The 19,507-nt window shown below is 42.6% G+C and overlaps 2 protein-coding genes across 7 annotated transcripts in view; one reads left to right on the forward strand and one right to left on the reverse strand.

Annotated features, from left to right (window-relative positions):
- Window positions 1-7,089, reverse strand: part of PEAK1 (pseudopodium enriched atypical kinase 1) — a 108,736-nt gene extending 101,647 nt beyond the window's left edge. For all 3 annotated transcript variants that reach the window (XM_053988230.1, XM_053988231.1, XM_053988229.1), the window contains exon 1: window positions 6,994-7,089. The gene's annotated coding sequence lies outside the window, so the exon portion shown is untranslated. The remainder of the gene's footprint in view (window positions 1-6,993) is intronic.
- A 414-nt stretch (window positions 7,090-7,503) lies between these two features.
- HMG20A (high mobility group 20A) overlaps window positions 7,504-19,507 on the forward strand; it is a 176,177-nt gene continuing 164,173 nt past the window's right edge. For 2 of the 4 annotated variants that reach the window (XM_053987988.1, XM_053987989.1), the window contains exon 1: window positions 7,504-7,701. The gene's annotated coding sequence lies outside the window, so the exon portion shown is untranslated. The remainder of the gene's footprint in view (window positions 7,702-19,507) is intronic. The other 2 variants (XR_008438941.1, XM_053987991.1) reach the window with 1 other exon arrangement.

Below are 19,507 nucleotides of genomic sequence, written 5' to 3' on the forward strand. Positions count from 1 at the left end.
GAATCTCCATCTAAACCACTCTGCAATCTCTCCTTAATGCTGCTGCAGGAGGTTTTTCATGGCAACTGTTACTAACAGTGTGTCTCTACCAGCTGCTAAAAACAGGTACTTTACGTACCAGAGTGCAACACTCCTCCCCATGCACCAGTTACTGAACAACTCCACTAAAAGAACCACCCTTGGAAGAGATCTGCTGCTGCTCTTGAGAAGATAAGTGGTTAACTTGTAAGGAACCATGAGCCAGCACCCTGCCTGCCAAGAGGTTCATGGAGCAAGATGCCAGTGAGGATATGGCATGGAACTGCCCAAATCACGGGGTAAACGAAATACAGGGGAAGCTCCGAGCTCTGCTTCTGCTGACATCTTCTCTCACAGGGATGCTGCCTTTGCTGCACATGAAATACTTCCCAGGCAAAATCCAGAGGAACAGGAGCCTCAGAGAGCTTTGCCCTAACACGCCTTCGTTTTCTGTGCTTCCCAAGCAATCTTCTCTAGCCAAAAATACTGCCCTTTAAATCTGGACCTGTCTCACTTCAAAGCCTGCAATAACTCTTTCAAATTTTTGTTGTTACAATTGAAAGGTATGTTATTGACAACTTCATTAGCAGCACAGCAGGTTTGAGACTTCTTGCTAACAATCTGATATTCCAAATTAAAAAAAAAAAAAGAAAGAAAGAAAAATCATCATTTAAAAGCATGAAAATAAAATTTTACATATATAAAGCCCTAAAATAGTCAGCATTTTTGCACTGGATGTGTGTTTAGCACCAAGTTCAGTGAATTCTTCCACTAACTACAACATACCACAAGCTGTTGCACAATCACAGCATGTGCAAATGATCACACTGGCAGCTCTCTCATGTGCCCCCCACTCTACATCTTTACTAGGAGCTGTCTCCCTGCTTCCAAAAACTGAGAATGTCTACAGTTTATGGAACAAAAGTAATTAAATAAACTATCTCCTCCAAAGATCATTCCAAATGGCAGGAGTCACACTCCTTAACCATATAGCTACAGCCTTAGAAGTCTCAGACTGGGGAATATTGTGCAACCTGTTTTTAAGGAAAACTACCCAATCTAGATGAGGAAGGCCCAGAAGGACAATTAGCAAGGTTTAAAGCAAAATGGAAAAACAATTACACAACATGACTTACTCCCCTGTGGAAAACTCCTGGACTAATATTTATTCTCTCCGAGCTTGTATATATTTGCATTAAACTTCAAACTTTATTAAAGCAATACTGATGTAATTCTGAGCCTTTACAGAGGGAATCAGTGATTTTTAACAGGATGCCAAACAGGCTCAGAGGGCACTCTGCAGAAGGCTATTCAGGGCTAAAACAAGCTAGAGAGAAAGGCAGAACTGAGGGGGAGGAAAAGGTGCAAAAAAACTTAACAGTTACCCAAGGACAGCTTCAGCTCCACAGGCACTGAAGCTTGAAGTGTCTTTATTGCCTTCACACACATGCTTCTGAATTTCCTGGCCAACTTTGGGGGAAGATTATGTATTTTTAACGCTGTTCTTCCTTCTTCTTGCTGCACCACAAAAGCCCCCAAAAAGGACACCAGCAAGTATAAAAGCAGAACAATGACACTCACAAAGAGGAAATTTGGCAGCTGAGACAACAATATGAGCATCTGTGATATGTACAGAGACTTATGCTAAGAGGGAATATACATGAAGTCAGTGTGGAAGGATGTCTATATTTGTTCATGTTTATACTGTAAGATTTAAATGTCTTTTAAATGTGTTTGAAGGCTTTTCTGACAGTAAGACCCTCGGAGCTGGAAGACTGGATATAAACATATACGTGCAGAACTTACATCTCCTGCATTACAGGCTGTCTTCCTCCTCTGGGGAGCTTTGTAGAGAGGCCTGTGTAAATACAGGCATGCATCCAAGAAGGAACATTTTGGGATTGAGATCAGTTTTACAAAAACATGGAAGGTCAAACTGTGAACACTAAACAGCTTCCTACAGAACCTGTAGCCAACAATACAATAACCCAAATCTGCTTGAACACCAATAATGTTGCTTTGGCAACTTCTGTGCTAGTAGCAGTATTTTCTGAAATAGCACTAACTTTATCAAGTCAGTGATCTTACTTTTTAGCACCACACTGAACTGGCATCTCAGACAAGATGCTACTAAAACAAGTATTGCTAGAAGCCTACAATGTTTAGCCTGGCATGATTTTTATCCATTTGTTTACTGTGATTTCAAAAACTTTGCTAAAAACGTCTCCTGCAGTCAACAGTGACTGCACTAAGACAGTTGAGCATTTTTCAGCATTTATATTTAAGCACATATAAGGCTTTTTAACTGAAATATTACTCTTAAGGAAAATATGGGATAAAGTCCACAAATGGAAAGATCTTAAAATGTCTTTCCCAGATAATATTTATATTTTTTTACACTTTATGTAAAAAAATACATTTTCTCCACAATCAAAGACTTAAAAAAGGAAATCCATTACAGATTGATTACAAAACACTTCTCTAAGTGGTATGGCTCAAAACTGAGTTTGTCCTCATCCTGCACAGCAATATGTGATTACTAGGAGGAAATAAATGATGACTGAGGATCCCAGAGGTTCTGAAATCCTGTTGTTCTTGTTGTCATCTGAACAGACAAACTCAAAAACATTTGTGGTAAAACCATTTTGTACCTTGGTGAGTTAACATGGTAACTTTTATAATAGCTGAATGCGTCCCAAAAGAAATTCAGTTCAAAGAAGGTGACCTCAGAGTTACACCCACTGTGTAGTTTTCCTCTAGCCACATTTTGCACTATCAGGCAATCTCAAATCAACTCAGTCCACTTAAAGAGATATGGGAAAAGAAATTGCTTGAATCACTCAGCTACTTTTCCATCTCAGGCAAAAGGAAAACTGAAAATTTCTTACACAGTTGATAATTTCTGCTTTTGATTTGGATAACACAGAACCCACAGCGCTAAACCACAATTTATGGAAATTGCAGCTCAAATATTGGACAACTAGTTAGAATTGTTACCAAGTAAAAACAAGTCATTTATCTTTGTCACTGATGTTGTAGAAATTCTAAAGCAGTCACATTCTCCTCAGTGTACACTGTTGACTTGCTCCACTTTGCTTTAAAACAGTGAAAGTCAACTAGCAACTCTTACTCCAGTTTGCAGCCTGTATTTTTCCACTCTAGGTTTAAAACTGTATGGGAATGGAAATTTTGCATGATTGTGCTGATCCATATGAAACAATGGAAGTAATTTCAGCCTTAGGCCAATGTAAATCCCAGAGCAACTCCTGGTCCCTCCACAGCGGCTGTGTGGGAGCACAGGAAGGTGGGAAGACTGGTAGTGCCGAGTAAGGCTGTGGAGACAAGGTCCCTGCACCAGCCTGTCACAGGCAAGGCACTCACAGAGCTCCATCCATCCCTCCAGGTATCAGCATGGAGAACCCAAAGCCTTTTCCCGTGGGTCTGGGGCTACACATCTCCTTCTCCAAAATCCACGGTACTTTACATACACAGAGAGTGGAATTTCCCTCACTGGTGATCTTTGGCTGCCACTAACAGCCAGTAAATTCTGCATATGGCTACAAATAACTTGACATTCTCTCTCTCTCAACTTTGCTTCAACTATTAAACCAAACTTGTTCTACAGATTATTACTTTTGTACTCAAAGTGGGTTAAAAACATCTGGAGGTGTTAATAGCAGAAAGATAAGAAAGTTACATTTTTAGTTTCCCTGTCAGTTGTTTTCTTTGCGCCCTCCTTTCACACCACAGGTACTCCGCAACCTTCGCAGCGCTTTCCAGCAGCGCAGCGCCATCCCCTCGTCAGAGCCGAGGCATTTGCATTTCAATGCCCTGCCCGTACCCGAATGTCAGCTCTGACACACCGACTGCACGGGAGGGAGCAGCTCGGCAGGATTCCTGCAGCAGCGCAGCAAGTGGGAGCAGTGCGGGGCGGGCAGGAGACAGCCCTCACCTCGGAGCCCTGCCTGGCAATCCTCTGGGGCTCTCTGCTCCAGGGCTGGGAACAGAGGCTCCAACAGCCTCACTCAGAGGAGAAAAAGAAAAAAAAAAGAAAAAGAAAAAAAAAAGAAAAAAAAAGAAAAAAAAAGAGAAAAAAAAAGAAAAAAAAATGGAAAAAAAAGGAAAAAAGGAAAAAAAAGGAAAAAAGGAAAAAAAAGGAAAAAAAAGGAAAAAAAAGGAAAAAAGAAGAAAAAAAAGAAGAAAAAAAAGAAGAAAAAAAGAAGAAAAAAAGAAGAAAAAAAAGAAGAAAAAAAAGAAGAAAAAAAAGAAGAAAAAAAAGAAGAAAAAAAAGAAGAAAAAAAAGAAGAAAAAAAGAAAAAAAAGGAAAAAAAAGGAAAAAAAAGAAAAAAAGGAAAAAAAAGGAAAAAAGGAAAAAAAGGAAAAAAAGGAAAAAAGAAGAAAATAAAGAAGAAAATAAAGAAGAAAATAAAGAAGAAAATAAAGAAGAAAAAAGAAGAAAAAAAAAGAAGAAAAAAAAGAAGAAAAAAAAAGAAGAAAAAAAAAGAAGAAATAAAAAGAAGAAAAAAAAAGAAGAAAAAAAACAGAAGAAAAATCAGAACAAGAGAAGCAGTGACACAGAGGAAAGTTCCAGATCCCTCATCCCTTCAGAGAAAAGGGCAAAGCCAACATGGGTCATTAGCAGGGATGCGATAGTGTGATCCTAAAGCGGGATGAGGGGCAGCTGGAGGGAAAAGGGAGCCTAAGAGCAAAGACTAAACAGGAAAAGGGAAAAGGAAAGGAGACACTCAGGCGTGTAAATTCAGAAACGAGGTAGAGAAAACATGTTACAAGTTGTTAACTTGGAGTAAGCTTTCCACATACATATTTTTCCTAGCATGATACAGAAGGTTAACAGTGATTGCCAGTGTCTGTGACCCTTATCAAGAAATTATAATAGCCATCATAATATTTTACTATCCTGTTTAGGAAAAAAAATAGTCAACATTTAGGAGTGATTGAGCCAAATAGCATCCCCCCCTTTATTTTTCTTTAAATTACTGATTCCAACTAATTCCCTTACTTGGAAAGTAAACAGGAAATAATACCTGTATTAGTAAACATGCCTGGAAATGGATTTTCTAAAGAGCTGAAAAGTCAGAAACACAAATTACCCAAGAAGTTGAAATGGTATTTTGTCTCTTTGCTGTCTTTCACTGAAAGAACCATAAGACTTGCAGATATGTAAGAAATGTTGTTCCTTCAAACCGTATGCTCTAAAGTAGAAGGAAATGCAAACATTGCATCTGTTATGAACTGCAGCTGAGTGAAAGTGCCTACCTGCAGCCAGGCCAGGCAGCAAAGTCTGCTGGCTCCTTGTTCTGCAGCTGGCACCTCCTGCCCAGGCTCAGGAATCACACCCCACCTGCCACTGCTGTTCAGGTGAGGAAGGTGGAGTTAGGCCAAGGAGATCTGTCCAAAAAGGTATTTCAGGAAGTCTGTGAATGAAGTTATCTACATGGGATATTCCAGCAATAAGGTAAAGCCATCAGGAAATGAATACATGAGATTAATCATGGAAAGTTACTCATGGAAAACTGGTAATTCCTTCTTGCATAGTTCTGTGTTTTAGAGACTAAAACAAAGTTTTCCTGAAAACACACTGAGCAGCAACTCTGCCAGGAAGATGCCTCATCTGGATAGAACAACTCAGCTACTTTACAGACACAAGCTTTTAAGCCAGTATGAAACTAGAAATTAGAGCTCTAACAATTCCAAACAACCAAGTACAATCTCCACAAGTATTTGCTGCTCTTGCTACACCCCTTGATTCAGACTGTCCAGAGGAGGTTGTAAGTCAAACAAAAGTCACACAGAAGAAAGTACATCCAGTTTGTCACAAAGGTAGTTGTTCAGCTGGCAATTTTAAGCAAGTTAAAGTAAACTTTCTAACTATAGAACCTAAGTATTGGAATTCCAAAAAGTCTTGGTTCCTAAAACAACTGCGTGTTCTTTCCTTCATGCCCATATATCTCTGTATGTTATTTTTTCTGTAAATATCTGGGAATAAAGTGTTTTAGCAGACATTAGACAGCCTTTAAGCCACAGCGAGTAAGGGAAAAAACTTTGGAGGCACTTACGAAGCAATTCAAGAAGAATGGGCTCTACAAAAGTAAATGACAAAGACCTAAAGTAAGCAGAAATGAGGATCTCTGAGAAGGACCCCCTATTAAATTCGAAGTCAGAGATCCACCAGACGACATTCCCCCTTGCCCCTGCGCTCACCTTGGAGCAGCCGGGCCATTCTGTATCAGAATCAGCTGCTCCACAACTAACAGACAACTGCAAAGTACCCACATCCTTCCACTTGCTGTCCCAGCGCAAATCCCAGCTTTCCCAGCCCAGCCTCAACTTCACCCTCAATAAAAACCGGCAAACAGACCGACCCACTTGCAAATCCAAAATAACCTTCGAGAGAAAGGACCGAGAGGATGGAATGCAGCTACACACGTACACGCCAGCACGTAAAGCCTTTCAAGTCAGTAATTCTTAATAATAACAGAGCAGGGACAGAGCCCCGGCAGGAACAGCATCCACCCGGCACCCACGGCAGCTTTATCCCGGGAAATTCCTCGAAGGTGTCAGCGCGGCGGCAGGGCGCTCCCCGGCAGGGCGCGGGATCGCGCCGCACGCTCCCAGCCGCGCCGCGGGCTCGGGCAGCGCCCGGGGCTGCCGGCGAGCACCCGGGGGCCCCGCGCCGCGACCGGGGGCGAGGGCGCCGCACGGCCCCGTGGGGGCCCCGGCGCGGCTGCCGGCGCCAGACGGGCTCTGCGGGCGCCGCTGCGACCGGGACCGCGGCGGGGCGAGGGGAGCCGGGGGACCCGAGGGGAGGGAGTGACGGGCAGGCGGCGGCTGCGCCTCGCCGGAGCCCTGCTCGGTGCCCCCGCCCGCGGCCCCGCTGAGGAAAGCTGACCGCCGCCGCCCCCTGGCCTCCCCTCACGGCGCGAGGGGTCGTCACCCCCCAGTCCCGCCCCTCACCTGGCAGGGGCTTCCCCGGCCCCGCGGCGCCTCCCGCGAGGAGGCGGCGGCGGCGGCGGCTGCGCCCAGGAGGCTCCGTGCGGGCTCGGGCTGCCGATCCCGCCGGGCCCCGGCGAGGACGCGGCTCCCGGGACGGGGCTGCGACCGCCGCGCCCGCGCGCAACAACCAACTCCGGGTGCCGCCCCCCGCGCGCGCACCGCGGCGGGAAGCCCCGCCCCTCGCTCGCTCATTGGCTGCCGACGGCGAGGGGGCGTGGCGCCACCGCGGGGCGGTGCGAGGCCCTCGGGCGGCCGGGGAAGCGGCCGCGAGAAGACTACAATTCCCGGCGCGCACCGCGCGCGGGCCTTTAAATACGTACCGTCGGTGCGCGCGCGCGTGCAGAAAGTGTGTGCTTCCGCATGCGGTGGTGAAGTAGTCCCGCAGCGTGGTTTGAGCTCCGGCCCCGCGCTGGGCCGCTGAGGGGAGCGGAACGGCGGGCGCCGAGCCGGGAGCGCTCTCGGCCGGGCTGGCCTTTCTCCCGAGGGGCTCCTCTGGGGGAGGCGAGAAGGCCGCGCTGAGGCGGGAGCGGAGGGATCCGAGCAGGCGGGGTTGTAAGGCGGCCGTGCGCGTGCGGGAGGCGCGGCGGCTGCGCGGGCTGAGGGGACCCGGCTGAGGGGACGCGGCCACCCCCGGCGACCCCGGCCCTGCGCGAGAGCCGCCGCCGGCAGGTCAGTAGGGACGGCCCCGGGCCCGCCGCCCCTCCTCGGCCGCGGCGGGCGAGGAGTCGGCGGGCGGCTGCGGGTGCTGTGGCCCGCCGTGAGGGGGGCTGGGGGAGCCGCCGGAGCTCACGGGGGGTGAGGGGGAAGAACCGGATGAGGGTCTAAGTGCTTGGCTTTCGGTGTTCTCCATTATATATCTTTCCACGGTTGCCCCAAAGCGGTATTTCATTGCTCCTTGGTTCTATTTATTTGTCCTTTCTCTAGGTCCACTTAAGGTTCCCTTGTCAAGCAGGTGATTTATTAGAGCATGGTTTTCTGATACTTCTGTCTGGGTTTCCACGTTCAGTTCCCCGTTCCTGGGGAACTAAGTCTCTTATTTCGAGGTGGTAAAAAGAAGCCCCGACCCTGGGGTTGAAGACACCGGGCCCACGTGCCTTGCGAGGCGCCATTCATTCCAGTCCTCTGGAAAACCAGCGCGAGAGTGAAAAGGAGGAAGGGCAGGGTAAATATCAATAAAAGAGCTCCTGCTCTCTGGAGTAGCGTCCTTCAGCTTTTTTGGCTGCCCGTTCCTGTCAATAAAGAATACTTTTTATCATGCATCTCTCATGTATGTAAATTTATTGATTCATCAGTTACCTACACGTAGCACTGTTCTGATATATGCATTATAAAACATACTCAGACATGGAAATTGAGAAAGGATAAGACAAAAGTGAAATAGACAGTATTTTAAGACATTATTTCATAAAGCTGCAAAAAATGTAGATTTTTGATTTGCCTTGCATATGACCCCCTTGACCACTTTTATAGCACATGTATGTTGTTCTGAAGTGACCATTCTTAACTTCTAAAGAATGTAAACATAAACTGCCGCTGAAAACAAAGCCTTTATTTTTCATAGGTCTTCTTTTTTAATCCTGGCCACATGTGCAGGGGCACAGCCTATTTGAAGATAGTAAAATGATAGTGAAATGTTTTTTTACCTTCTCTTGGCTTTTTTCATACCTGTATCATGTCTGTTAGAAGGGATGAGATATTCAGTATTTCTAGAACTATATCACTTGGTGGAAAATACTGTAACTTCAGAGTTCAGGAAATTGGGGGAAACTGATAATTTTTTTTTTTCTGTACTTGGAAATGTGACATGTATTGAAATAGAACTTGAGAAGTTTGGCTTAGAAATGGTGTCCAAAACAGAGTATTTGGAATAGCCTTTAAAATCCTAAGTTAACTTTTATATAGGATCCCAGCAGTTTTCAAAACAGAAAAATGAGAGGTTGTGTGATCTGACCACACTGTCTTGTTTATAAGTGGATTTTTTGTTCCTCTGGTTGTCCATGGTGGGGCACACAGAGGGTATGTGGTGGTAACCTTTCATGGCTCAGAACAGGGAGCAGAGAATTGTGTTCCTCTAGCACCTGACGCTTGGGTCCAGCTCCTGTGTGTACCTGACTGTTGGAAGGTGACTCTAACAATTTCTGGTGCTCTGCAATAAAGCAGCCACAAGGAGAGAGAGTCTCACTGTTTTCCACCTTCTGCTCTTGCAGGGGATCTTCCCTGGCCCAGCTCAGGCTTGCCGTGTGTGGCTGGCCAGAGCTGAGGAGAGGAGCTGCTCTCCCCGTGCCTCTGCATTGCTGGATGCCAGCACTGACTGTGAGCTGTGCTTTTGTTGTACAGCTTCACGATGTTACTCTGAATACCAGAGCACAGGAGTGTTGAACATCGTGCTCTGATGTGCCGGGGTTGACTTTGTAACCTTTGTTAGCGTCTGTTCCCAGTGAATTTAAATAAAGGGTCACTCGGTGTCCAGTGCCCCATTAGCAAGGTGTGTCCCCTTACCTGCCACAGCAGCTCAGCCTTCCATGCTAATTGCTTCTCCTTGACTAAATAGGAATAAATAAACTGTTTTAGGACCAGTTATTCAATGGGATTTTTCTCAAGCTTACAGGCTCATACAAGTTTGTGAATTCTTGCTGTTTCACCTTCCTGCCCTCTCTAGGCTGAAAAATTTAAGTATTGCTGCTCACCATTGCTGCAGTGCACGCAGAGCTGTGCTTGGTGTTTTTGAGTGTCGTGGCATGTGCTGTGAGGAATTGTTAGGGAATAAAATAATAGAGACACTCTTGATAGTGATCTGTGGGAGGGATGGGTGACTCAAAGGAGCAGGCCTTTACAATTTTGAGTACAGTAGGTGAATACAGAAAGGTCGTCTTTTTTTTTTTCCCCGGTTGTTCGTGTACCTTTAATAAAATGCTGTTTCAATCTATAATGTGAGTGGCTTGAGAGTCCCAAAATGAAGTTGCTCTCTGCATTCCTTCTAGCTTTTTTGTTTTTTTTACTTCCATGATTTCCCCTTAGAAAGAGAGGGGAAATGTTTCTTATGTTCATGGGAGCTGTTAAACTTCTGCTATTCTTAAGACAAGAAGAGCGATCAATAAACACACTTCATCATTAAGTGTTCATGAGGTATGAATTACTAAGTTTAGTTTGTTTTCAGAAGCCACTGTTTTTTTCAGAGGATTGGTTTATGAAAGAGGGTAAGGCTAGTTGATGGCTATTTGAAATACACAGTCAAGTGGTAGCTAAGGCTTTAGTGATGTAGGTCAGGCTCCATGGCAGGATGTGCAGTGTTGGCCATATTGTGGTGTTGTCTGACTCCAGGAGTGGCTCCTTCATGTCCAGTGGCATCAGCAGCACAGCTGTTGGCTCTGATGCAGCTGTTAGTTTTTACTGGGAGTTGGGCTCGATGGTTCTTGTGGGTCCCTTCCAAGTCAGCATATTCTGTATTCTGTGATGCAGACCTGTAGTCTGATACTGGACCTTCAGTTCTGAGGGCAAAGCAGGCAGATCTGGGTTTGTGCCTCCTGCACTGCCGGTGTTACTGCCAGTGGGACGGGTCTGGTGATGAGCATTTCCTTACCAGTCCAGTCTGTTTTAATCTCTTGCATAATGGGATTGTTGGGATGTGTATGGTAAAGCTATTTGTATGCACATTAATCCCACCGATGACTAATTCTTGTTAAAGGAATAACTTGCATTGTTCATAGCTGTTAGGGGCAAAGCTGATAGTGACATTTGATTTCTGAAGGTCTACTTGGTACCAGTTTGACAAGGACAGCTTGTGATGAATTGCAGCTACACCTACTTTTGAATGTGTTTGTTTGTGAGAAATCTTCATTCTAGTTACAGGGAAACAAAACCACTTAACTGTGGAACATCTGAATTTCTTCCAAGTCCTAAATTTATTAGGAAATCTTCCTTGTTCCTTGACCTTACTTTTGCAAGTTTTGATGTACTTGGAAAAAAACCTGTCTTTCAGAAACATTAGGAACATTATTGACCAGAGTGTTTTGGAGCCTGTGCTGTGTTGCCTTCATTAATGATTTTAATCCTAGAAACAAGTAATCCTGCACTGTTTTGCAGGGGACTGTGGCATGAGCTGACTTTGACTGACTGATTTCAGTCTTTTGGACCATACATCTTTCCTGGCATACAGTGAACTGCAAAATAAACCTTATATTTCACTGTTTGCGAAATTCTTATGTCTTGCATTGTCTATACTGTCTCTTCATGTAAAAGGGAATGTAAATCTAAGACACTGCAACATGCCTTTTGTGCATCATGGCTGGGATAAGTAATGAGGTGAGCAGTGGGCACCCTTAGCCTGCAGTTCAGGATGCTGGGATAGCATGAAAATGAGAAAGGATGGTTTAGTCACAAGATTGAGGGGTAGAAGGCTTTCTTGCTGACAATAAAAATGTGTGAAGTGTATAAGAGAATGAGGGTAGTCAAAGTGTTGGTTATTAGTTGACTTCAAGAGGCTTAAGACTGACAGGATTTATTTCTGGATCCTTTTTTCCATTTTTTTTTTTTTCTTCCCCTAACAAGTGCAAAACACGGAGGATTTCTCAGCAATTTAGTGAATTAACAGGGGAAAAGTCTACTTTTGTTTTATTATTGTATTCAAATATGGAAAGATGATAAATCCATAGCTTTAATTATGCGACGGTGTCTGAGGGGTTGTTTGCAGCCAAAAGAAATTCAACAGTTTTCAACTGCCCTTCAAAATGTCATCCGTAGAACTTGCCAGGCTTTGTTTGGAGGGGTTCTCAGTCTTAACCAAATAGTGGTTAAAGCAGGTCTGACTTGGCTGTCTCTGTTCTATAGTTCCTTTTATTTCACGTAAGTAGTATGGCATGAATTAGTGGGGGTTTTGTGAGTTTTTGTGTTTGGTACTTAAGAAATAAACGATTTGTTCCTCTTGGAATTCCCTTGGCTGCTGTTTTGAAGCCTTGGATATAAGGTGGTGTGTTTCTTCTTAACTTTGCAGTATTGTTTGCTGAAATCCAGTAATTGACAAAACATTTAGTAATGGAAATGGAAGAGATTTTGAGAGAATGGACTTTGTGTAAGAATAGGCTAAGTCATTCCAGACTGATGTCTGGGCCATAATTACATGTTCATCAAAGCCTGAATATCTGATGTAACAGCATGAGTGTCCCATACCAGTATTGAGGATGTGCTGTGGCTAACAATATATGGGAAGTGTCAGTCTCCATAGTTGGGAAAGCAGTGGAGAGAGAGCTGTGGCAAAACAAGTTCTGGTAATGGTATGAGAATATACAGGAGAGAAAACAGATCAACACGGAGCAAAGTACTGGAAACAGTAAACTGTGAATCTTCTCTCACACTTTCAAATGTGGAGTGTGCTAACATTGCATTTCTGCCAGGAAAACTGGGGAGCGAGGAGGGTGTTCCCAGTGCAGGATAGTGGCACAGGGAGGTAAGAGAAGAAAGCTTGGAGTACAAGCTTTGTAGTTTGTAGTTTTAGGGGTGGTGTTTCCTTACTTTTATTCTACCCTAGGTACAGTGCTGCTCTTATGTCCCAGTTTTCCCCATCTTACTTTAAAAATAGTCTGCCTTGTTTGAATTTTCACTTATCCGGGACATTGACAAAGACACCTTCTGATACCTAAAAGATAAAAAAGTAAGACTTACTGAAGTAGGATATTCCCTTTAAAGCTACCATCTCTTCAAATATACAAGCATCATGTTGGAATACCTCAATAATCAGAAATTCTGTGGGATTTCTAGAGCAGAGGAGGAAATCTTCAGTGTCTCCCAAAGTCCTGAAATATAGGCATATTAGAATGCATTTTTTCCAGCCCTGACATCTAGTCAGTAACTATCATAGGAAACCTACTAAAATCTCTTGGAGCAGAGTGCTGGCTCTGGGTGCATTTACTGCATTATGTTGTAGCTGCTATTGCACATGACTCATGCTGCTGCTGAAATGAGATTGAGAGAACCAATATTTGACTAAATCCTCACTGTTTCAATATGTGGGAAACATGACAGAATAGACTCCAACTACTCTTTGTTGTGCTTAAGATAAGAAATTGCTGCAATTCATGTAAGATATGACTAGCCAGTGTAATAAATAATAAGAAGAAATTAATCAGAATCGTAGAAATGAAGTTCTTTTTCCAGACTTATGGGGAAGAATCTCATCTTTCATTAGGAGAATAAATGTTTTGCTTTAAATTGGAAAGGCGAGAAAAAAAGTCATGTCAGTTTATGATATAATCCTATTTTTTTTCTGGTAATCATATTTTGTCCCACTTAAGACTATTTTGGGGCCCTCTGTTACTGGAATAGCTTCAAATGTTCTTCGTTTCTGGCAGCAGCAGAATTTTAGGGAGAGTTGAATCGCAGCCTGTGGAGTTATAGCAATGTACATCACTAACTCCTGGCTGTGTTACTCACATCCCTTTTTCTTCTGCCAGCTGCTTGTTGGATCCTTTGCTGAGCCATTTCACCCTTTCATTTGGCATAAACTAATTTGGTAAATGAACTAAATGCTCTTCTGTTTCTTCAGCATGCTGAAGCACCATGTGATTTGTCCAGGGAACAGCTGCCAGGCTGAAAGATGATGCTCTAGGAGTACTTGGTAGCTCAACAGGCTTAGGCTGCAGTGAAACTGTAACCTTAGGCAGTGGACAGCTGGTGTCTGCACCTTCCTTCCAGCACCTGGCTTGTCTTCATGCAGGCAGAGGACCTTTCTGGATGCTTCTCTTGGTATCTTGTGAAAACTACAGCCCACTGCTGGCAGAACGAATCCAAAAAAGTTATCTTGGGTGATTTGGAGATGGCTCTTAAAGCTTAGTATGACTTTACCACACATGGCAGTGTGAGTTCCCATACACATTCTTTTTTAATTAGCTCTGGTATTTCTTTGAGCCCTTCCTTTCAGCTGTGTCTAGTTGAAGATACTGAGCCTCCTCACTTTCCTGGGATTCTCCTAAAGGGAAGAGTTAGGGAGTTAAGTGCCTCTGTAAAATGTCCAATAAGCTGTTATCAGCTGAGAAAGGAGAAAGAGGAAGGCAAGACCTTCCTCTTTACAGCAGCAAGTTATTCCTTTGTAAGCTATCGAAGTCTAGGTTGTATCAAAATACGCAAAACTTGAGCATTAGAGAAATACAATTTTCAGGCCTCTTCCTACTTAGGCCACCAGTATTTTGCCAGTTTCCCATTCTGTGTCAGTTGATAGCAGTGTATGAATCATGTGGCATCATCAGGGTTCTGTAAATTGTTCACTAACACCAAACATGTAATGTACAAGGGCAAATATTTTTTTTCTTAAAGCTCCAAATATAGGAAAAAGAAAGTGAGAGAAAAGCTTCTGAATCATATTAGTTTGATCCCTGCTTTTTAAATGTCAATTTCAAGTAACAGATAGTGCATGATTCATACTTGTTGCTGAAATTCGATGGTTTTGAGCAAAATGCCATCAATTTAAAACTTCTGGGTTATTTGTGGAGAGGTAATGTGACAAGTGCTTTTTCAGTAGTTGTGGTTGACTAACGTGGTTCAGCTTTCTGCTTTTAAAGAGTGTACTCAAGCAAACCAGACTTGATATTTGGTCCTATTAAAACAAGCGTAGCTCCGGACGGGTGTGGGCTGGGAAAGCCTCCTTGGAAGCATTGACATGAAGAGGTGTTGGGGGTGACAGGATAATCCAGCTTGGAACATTAGCATTTAGTGAAGCTTGAGCAGCTCAGCCTTAGGTATAAATAAGAGTACAGAAGAATCTTAACAGGCAAGGTATAACACGTGTCTCCTGCTGGCACTTGGAATTCAGAAAGGGTTGCTAGCACACGGGAAAAAGATCAGTTCGAACATGAGTTTAAGGTATATTTTAATTCCTAAAAATACAGGCAGGTGCAGCTTTGTTTAACTTCTTGAAATGATACATTTATCAAATAACAACTTAATCAGAGTTTATTGGTACAGGCTCTTAGCTTATAGGGTCTAACCGGTGAAATCATAACAAAATCTACATGACAGCTGCAGTAAGATGTTGTACAAATTTACTGTGTGCATAAGTGCCACATGGGACAGCTGCTGTAGTGATGCTTCGTACTTTAAAACAAGACTTGGTAACCATGATGAAGGTTTGAATTTCTCTATATTTTTGGTTTTTAGCAGAGGGTAGTGCCTGGTGTTAAATGGGTCACAATGATCACAGTCATCCCCTCTGGCCTGTTCCTGTGGCTGTACTGCAGCTTTTTTTGTAAGGAAATAAGCTTTTTTAATTCTAGCCCAGGACATTTTCGGAAAGCATAAAAACTTTGCAGGTATTTGTATTAAACTAACCCAAGTGGTCTTTGTCTTGACATAAGATTTGATTGCTCTTCTGTTTACATTTGGATATAAAAGCCTACAGCATTATTAACTGCAAATTATATTTAGACTGTGCGACTTTATGTGAATTGTTTTGAATGTGTAGTGATGTGAAAATTTTCCAAATATCAAAGATACTTTTCTTACTTGAGAAATCTTTTCTGTTAATATTATTTTAACCTTAAAAAAACTTAAAGTTCATTGCAAGTATGAAAAACTGTGAACTCAGTTACAGATGGCTTACTTCAATTTTCTCTATAGAAATACACTTTACATGTTTGGATTTTTTTTTTAGGCAAGTTATTTATATAATTTTATTGCCTCTTGTAAAAACATGCATTCTGTCCCAAAGTCATTTCAACAGAGTATTTCTCAAGGGAATTGCAGAACAGACATTTATCAGGAAGGGTTTGCAAGGCATGCAGAAAAGAACTGATCACAAGGAACTTTTCAGCACGTTCTTCAAGTTTTTGTTCTCACATTGCTGTTACATGGAAAATTACTATATTCAAATAACCACATGCAAAGGGTTTACATTTTTATAGTGAGGAAGAGTGGGAAGACAGATTTCAAATGCATATTAAAGGCTGGATACTCTTCTTAAAAAGATAGCCTTCAGCTTTTATCTTAGTGTCTTTATATTATAGACTTCTGGGAATTACATTGGAAAAGTTAATTTTCTTTATTGATACAATTTCTTTATGGAGACAATTCCTTATTCACACGTCTGAGGTCAGTAATGTTTGTCAGCTCAGTGTCTATAATTGACTTTTTATGGAGACATTTGAGTGATGCTATATAAATGCAGGGACCTGCTGGTCTCTGACTGGTGCATGGTTGGGTGTTTTCAAACTTGTGCCAATGTAGACCGATCAGTAGAAGACTGGGCAAGTGGTGAGTCAGGATTGTGGTAGTGCAGCAATACATTCCCTGAAAGCTAACCTAGAAAAGGTCTGTCCTGTAGATAAATTTTACTCAAATCAGTTGTCAGTCTGTAATAGGAAATGTGTCTGTCATATCTGTAGTTTTGAGACTTGAGTGTCTCTGCTTCTGAACCGCTTTGTAGCATCTCAGTTCTGTGGATGTATTTGTATACCATTGTAATTAAAAATACAGAAATTTGAGCTATTGGAGGTTTTGCAGATCAGATAAAGGAGTTTCCTGGCATTTGCTGTGACTTGAGACTGCTAAATAATTTAGCATTTAAAAGGTAAATGAAATGCAAAGAAGCACGACAGCATCGACAAACCAGACAAGAATTAGAATAGCAATTTATTGAAAGAGAAGTGTCGAATCAGTGAAACAGTTGACAAATCAGTTGCTTTTTGGGTGTTGAATGTAGAGGGGAGTTGCAAGTGTGTCAACTACTGGAGCAGTTATTCAGGTAGGGCTTGAGTATCACTGCAGAGATGGTTTCATGCTGCTGGTGGCAGGAGTGTTTGTTGGTGATTCATAATCCAGCTTTGGCACGGAATGTCTCTTCAATTTTTCATGTGGTGCTGGCTATTTCTTTTAAGATTTAAAGCCCTTTTGTAATGCAGATAACAATATATCCTCTGTCAGGCTAGAAATGAGAACTTCCTTTGCTCATAGGCGATGAAGGGCTTGATGTTACATTATCTTCTTTGGTCCCTCAGTCATCTGTCCCTATAATCTTGTGAAAGTGTGTGCAGCTCATTTTGCTGTGCCTTCCACTTGAAGGACAGATTGAACAAGTGGACTAGTTAGTGGAGTGGCAAACGCAGCAGCTCTGAGCTAAGCTCTCCATTTGAAGAAAAGAAAAAGAACCTGCTTAAAGCTTCTACTGAATTAAACCTACTGGAACTCTCTGGAAGTTGGGTTCTGTGAAGTGAGCCTAACGCGGGACTTCTCTTGGAAATGGCAGCTTGTCATTGTTTCTTACAGTTTGTTGAAGTGGTCTGAGGGGTAAATACTGCTTATTGTACTCAGAGTTGAGAGTAAACTTGAGCTTAATTCAAAGGCTGAAGGGGTCTTTGATTAGGGTCAGTATTGGAAGTCCAGCTCTGCCTTCACTAATAGGAGAGAAGAGCTTGGATTCCTTGCTAAGGTTGTTCTTGATGGTTTTTCTGGTTAATAGATGAATAAAATGAAAACTTTCTTTCTGCTCTGGTGTTCTTTTATTCTCCTGTCCCTCCAGCTTTGTCAGGACTGGAGGAGGTCTTACCTAATACACCTCTCTTCCTATGGCCACTGTAAGGGCTTTTTCAGCTGCTTTTGTCCTGTCTTCCATCTATCACTGTGTCCTGAGAATAAGCAGTGCTTATTTGTTCAGCTCTTAGTAACCTTCCCAGCAAAATACCAAAGCAGTTGAGGGCATTTGATGATTGAAATCAGCGTTGATCAGGATTTGAGCCAGACAGTGTAACGTGGTGTCTGCCATAAAGATGACCTTCACCTTGGTTTTGAGTCGGTGTTGGGACCAAATAACCTCTAGAAGCCACTTCTAGTCTAAACTTGGAATCATTAAATATGAATGATGCAAGAGATGTATTTCTTGATTTCTGGGAGTAGGTTTAATTCAGTGTAGCAGAAAATGTGGATCTTTCTCACATTGTTTCCTTTTTTTCCCCTTCAGCTGGGCAGGGGCAGCTGACAAAGAAACTGTGGTGACTGGGCATGGGCTTGGCTGGTTGGATCTTAATCAGAAAAACTAGTTGGAATCTTCAGAATTTTTTTGTATACTTAGGAGATATTTATGTATAAAATGTGTAACTATTTGGGTGAAGTCAGCAAGTGTTATTGAGAAGGGCATTTTAAATAGGAATACGAATGAGTTCGTGCTGATTAAGACATGGATACTTGAGTAGAAGAAAATTTCATCGTGAAGTGAATGAATGTTTTTGCTTCTTGTTAATTGAACTGTTAGCTGTAAATGAAAGACACTTCAATTGTCAAAAAAAGCCACAATTTTTACAAACTGAAATTTCAACCTATTCAGCTTGGTTACCTGGCACAATTTCAAATAATAAACTGCTTGTTTCCTTGCATGCTAAACTCCAAGAGCTGGGCTTGCTGTGCTGTGGATGGGAGGTGTTAAGTAGAGACTGGTGCAGTAATTTCTGCCAGGATTCTTTATTTACACAGTGCAGCCTGCTCTGAGGTTTCCTCACTGCTGTTGCTGATCAGGCAGCAGTGGCACTGGTGACCTGTGTTTTGGGATGTCCTCACTGCCGAAGGATCAGTGTGTGCTGCTTACAGCAGCCAGGTAAGGCTTCACTCAAACCTAACGCTTCCTTCTGAGTGTCTGTTCTGTCATGAAAAACAAAGTTCAGTTGAGATGTGAACTGAACATCCTGAATTCTTCTTGGTGATCTTACCATGGAGCTTTGGAATGCTGTGGCCGTATTTTGTCTGGTATTATACATAGATGACCCTTTCTAGAGGTCAGGAAACAGTTCCAGGGTGGGAATTAGCTGTTCTGGGAGACTGTTAAAGACCAGGAAAAACAAGCTTCCATTACTGTAATAAATGTTTTATCTTGGAACATCTATAAGCTCAAATATGATTGAAGTTTTCATAAAATCTGAAGACTTTTGCCTTTTAAAAATATAAAATATAATGTTTAAAAAGCAGTATCACGCTTTTTTGCGTTTGTTTTGGGAGATGTAGGGAGGAACAAAACATAAATGAGTGCTTTTTCAGAGGAGTCTTTTTAAATGAAAAGGGAGTGCTGGTGACTGAGAAGGCAGTTGTCTAACTCAGAAAGCTCTTGAGCTAACTTTGGGGATTAAATGTGGTATTTGATCCTCAGCTAATCTGTGTGCTTACTTCTAACAATGCAAAAAGTAATCAAAGAATGTAACTTTTCTGTACTTGCACTTCTGTTGTAAAATGTTTAGGCTCCACAAATCCAAAAAGACAGTAGTGCCTGAACTCTTGTTTTCCACCAGTTGGCTTTGTCTGTTCTGCTCAAGGCAATGGACTTCAGGTTATGATATTATACTGAGGTGAAATCCATGTTGTAGCCCTTTTGAAAATAGAAATGTTTTTCCACTTTCCCACTGTTTAATGCTGTGTAAACCAGAGCATTGCTGACCTTTTGCAAGGATCACAAAGACTTTAGTTCTTATTTCTCTTTGCAGTAAGAATTGCATGATGTGTATTCAGGTCA

The sequence above is a fragment of the Vidua macroura genome, chromosome 12, assembly GCF_024509145.1.
Source record: "Vidua macroura isolate BioBank_ID:100142 chromosome 12, ASM2450914v1, whole genome shotgun sequence".
Taxonomy (NCBI): Eukaryota; Metazoa; Chordata; class Aves; order Passeriformes; family Viduidae; genus Vidua; species Vidua macroura.